Raw genomic sequence first — 5,022 nt, forward strand, 5'->3', positions numbered from 1 at the left:
GAATTTGGGTACCAAAATTTGAAGATATGAGAGAAATGGTATTTAGAGAAGCTCATAAAACCAGATACTCAATACATCCTGGAACGGAAAAGATGTACAAGGATCTCAAGAAATATTTTTGGTGGCCGGGTATGAAAGCCGATGTTGCTAAATATGTAGGAGAATGTTTGACGTGTTCTAAGGTCAAAGCTGAGCATCAAAAACCATCAGGTCTACTTCAACAACCCAAAATCCCGGAATGGAAATGGGAAAACATTACCATGGATTTCATCACTAAATTGCCAAGGACTGCAAGTGGTTTTGATACTATTTGGGTAATAGTTGATCGTCTCACCAAATCAGCACACTTCCTGCCAATAAGAGAAGATGACTAGATGGAGAAGTTAGCACGACTGTATTTGAAGGAAGTCGTCTCCAGACATGGAATACCAATCTCTATTATCTCTGATAGGGATGGAAGATTTATTTCAAGATTCTGGCAGACATTACAGCAAGCATTAGGAACTCGTCTAGACATGAGTACTGCCTATCATCCACAAACTGATGGGTAGAGCGAAAGGACGATACAAATGCTTGAAGACATGCTACGATCATGTGTTATTGATTTCGAAAATAGTTGGGATCGACATCTACTGTTAGCAGAATTTTCCTACAACAACAGCTACCATTCAAGCATTGAGATGGCACCGTTTGAAGCACTTTATGGTAGAAAGTGCAGGTCTCCGATTTGTTGGAGTGAAGTGGGGGATAGACAAATTACGGGTCCGGAGATAATACAAGAAACTACCAAGAAGATCATCCAAATTCAACAACGGTTGAAAATCGCCCAAAGTCGACAAAAGAGCTACGCTGACATTAAAAGAAAAGATATAGAATTTGAAATTGGAGAGATGGTCATGCTTAAAGTTGCACCTTGGGAAGGCGTTGTTCGATTCGGTAAGAGAGGGAAATTAAATCCAAGGTATATTGAACCATTCAAGATTATTGATCGTGTCGGACCAGTAGCTTACCGACTTGAGTTACCTCAATAACTCGTGGCTGTAAATAACACTTTCCACGTCACGAATTTGAAGAAATGTTTTGCTAAAGAAGATATCCCTATTCCGTTAGATGAAATCTAAATCAACGAAAAACTTCAATTCATCGAAGAACCCGTCAAAATAATGGACCGTGAGGTTAAAAGACTTAAGCAAAACAAGATACCAATTGTTAAGGTTCGATGGAATGCTCGTAGAGGACCCGAGTTCACCTGGGAACAAGAAGATCAGATGAAGAAGAAATACCCGCACTTATTTCCAGAAGATACGTCAACACCTCCAACTGCTTAAAAATTCGGGACGAAATTTATTTAACGGGTAGGTACTGTAGTGTTCCGAACTTTTCCATGTTTATATATATTAAATGAAATTGTTATTTACATGATTAAGTGTTTCCAACATGTTAAGTAATCAAACTTGTTAAGACTTGATTAATTGAAATAGGTTTCATATAGACAATTGACCACCCAAGTTGACCGGTGATTCACGAACGTTAAAACTTGTAAAAACTATATGATGTCATATATATGGATATATATATATATATATATATATATATATATATATATATATATATATATATATATATATATATATATATATATATATATATATATATAGTTAACATGGTATTATGATAAGTAAACATATCATTAAGTATATTAACAATGAACTACATATGTAAAAACAAGACTACTAACTTAAGGATTTCGAAACGAGGCATATATGTAACGATTATCGTTGTAACGACATTTAATTGTATATATATCATATTAAGATATATTAATACATCATAATATCATGATAATGTAATAATTTAACATCTCTTTAGATATAATAAACAATAGGTTAACAACATTTAACAAGATCGTTAACCTAAAGGTTTCAAAACAACACTTACATGTAACGACTAACGATGACTTAACGACTCAGTTAAAATGTATATACATGTAGTGTTTTAATATGTATTTATACACTTTTGAAAGACTTCAAGACACTTATCAAAGTACTTCTACTTAACAAAAATGCTTACAATTACATCCTCATTCATTTTCATCAACAATTCTACTCGTATGCACTCGTATTCGTACTCGTACAATACCCAGCTTCTAAATGTATTTACTATTAGTATATACACTCCAATGATTAGCTCTTAGAAGCCCTTGTGAGTCACCTAACATATGTGGGAACCATCATTTGGCAACTAGCATGAAATATCTCATAAAATTACAAAAATATTAGTAATCATTCATGACTTATTTACAAGTAAACTAAATTACATATCCTTTATATCTAATCCATATACCAACGACCAAAAACACCTATAAACACTTTCATTCTTCAATTTTATTCTTCTAATTGATCTATCTCAAGTTCTATCTTCAATTTCTAAGTGTTCTTCATAAATTCTATAAGTTCTAGTTTCATAAAATCAAGAATACTTCCAAGTTTGCTAGCTTACTTTCAATCTTGTAAAGTGATCATCCAACCTCAAGAAATCTTTCTTATTTACAGTAAGATATCTTTCTAATACAAAGTAATACTCATATTCAAACTTTGATTCAATTTCTATAACTATAACAATCTTATTTCGAGTGGAAATCTTACTTGAACTTGTTTTCGTGTCATGATTATGCTTCAAGAACTTTCACGCCATCCAAGGATCCTTTGAAGCTAGATCTATTGTTTTCATTTCCAGTAGGTTTACCTACTAAAATTGAGGTAGTAATGATGTTCATAACATCATTCGATTCATACATATAAAACTATCTTATTCGAAGATTTAAACTTGTAATCACTAGAACATAGTTTAGTTAATTCTAAACTTGTTCGCAAATAAAGTTAATACTTCTAAATTGACTTTTAAAATCAACTAAAAACATGTTCTATATCTATATGATATGCTAACTTAATGATTTAAAACCTGAAAACACGAAAAACATCGTAAAACCGGATATACGCCGTCGTAGTAACACCGTGGGCTGTTTTGGGTTAGTTAATTAAAAACTATGATAAACTTTGATTTAAAAGTTGTTCTTCTGGGAAAATTATTTTTCTTATGAACATGAAACTATATCCAAAAATCATGGTTAAACTCAAAGTGAAAGTATGTTTTCCAAAATGGTCATCTAGACGTCGTTCTTTCGACTAAAATGACTACCTTTACAAAAATGACTTTTAACCTATATTTCTGACTATAAACTTATACTTTTTCTGTTTAGATTCATAAACTTAAGTTCAATATGAAACCATAGTAACTTGAAACACTCAAAACGGATTTAAAACGAAGAAGTTATGGGTAAAACAAGATTGGATAATTTTTCTTGTTGTAGCTACGTGAAAATTAGTAACAAATCTATATTAATCATATCCTAGCTAACTCATATTGTATTATACATGTATTCTAATATATTATGTAATCTTGGGATACCATAGACATGAATACAATGTTTTGACATATCATATCGACCCATCTATATATATATATTTCGGAACAACCATAGACACTCTATATGCAGTAATGTTGGAGTTAGCTATACAGGGTTGAGGTTGATTCCAAAATATTATATATACTTTGAGTTGTGATCTAGCCTGAGGCTTGCATACACGAGGTCGTGGATTGATTCAAGATAATATATATTGCTTTATTTTCTGTACATCTAACTGTGGACAACTAGTTGTAGGTTACTAACGAGGACAATCGACTTAATAAACTTAAAACAGTAAAACATATTAAAAATGTTGTAAATATATTTTGAACATACTTTGATATATATGTACATACTTGTTATAGGTTCGTGAATCGACCAGTGGCCAAGTCTTACTTCTCGACGAAGTAAAAATCTGTGAAAGTGAGTTATAGTCCTACTTTTAAAATCTAATATTTTGGGATGAGAATACATGCAGTTTTATAAATGTTTTACAAAATAGACACAAGTAAATGAAACTACATTCTATGGCTGGATTATTAAACCGAATATGCCCCTTTTTAGTCTGGTAATCTAAGAATTAGGGAACAGACACCCTAATTGACGCGAATCCTAAAGATAGATCTATTGAGCCCAACGAGCCCCATCCAAAGTACCGGATGCTTTAGTACTTCGAATTCATCATGTCCGAAGGGAGTCCCGGAATGATAGGGGATATTCTATATGCATCTTGTTAAGGTCGGTTACCAGGTGTTCACCATATGAATGATTTTTATCTCTATGTATGGGATGTATATTGAAATATGAAATCTTGTGGTCTATTATTACGATTTGATAAATATAGGTTAAACCTATAACTCACCAACATTTTTGTTGACGTTTAAAGCATGTTTATTCTCAAGTGATTATTAAGAGCTTCCGCTGTTGCATGCTATCATATGGACAAGATTTGGTGTCAGCATGCTTGTATAATATTGTTTAAAACTGTATTCGAGATTTATTTTGTTGTAACATATTAATATTTGTAAACCAATATGTATTGGTAGTGTGTAAGTGTGATATTTGTTAGATTAACATTTCTGGATAATTTAAGTGGTGTCTTGTTAACCTTGTCGATAAAATAAAGGTTATGGTTTGTTTTAAAAACAAATGCAGTCTTTGAAAAAATGTCTCATATAGAGGTCAACACCTCGCAACGAAATCAATTAATATGGAACGTTTATAATCAATATGAACGGGACATTTCAGTTGGTATCAGAGCGTTGGTCTTAGAGAACCAGAATTTTTGCATTAATGTGTCTTACCGAGTTTGTTAGGATGCATTAGTGAGTCTGGACTTCGACCGTTTTTTCTTCAAAAAACTATTGCTTAACTTTTTTGTTAAAAACTATATATTATTAACATGTAAATATTATGTGATATATTAATCTCTTAATGTGTTTGATATTGTGTGATAGATGTCTACCTCTAGTACAAATTCCATCGACTCACCTAATAATAATGAAGAGTCGAATATACTTTGGGAAGATTCACAAATTCCTGAAGAGGAATCAGAA

Source organism: Rutidosis leptorrhynchoides, chromosome 10 (genome assembly GCF_046630445.1).
Source record: "Rutidosis leptorrhynchoides isolate AG116_Rl617_1_P2 chromosome 10, CSIRO_AGI_Rlap_v1, whole genome shotgun sequence".
Taxonomy (NCBI): domain Eukaryota; kingdom Viridiplantae; phylum Streptophyta; class Magnoliopsida; order Asterales; family Asteraceae; genus Rutidosis; species Rutidosis leptorrhynchoides.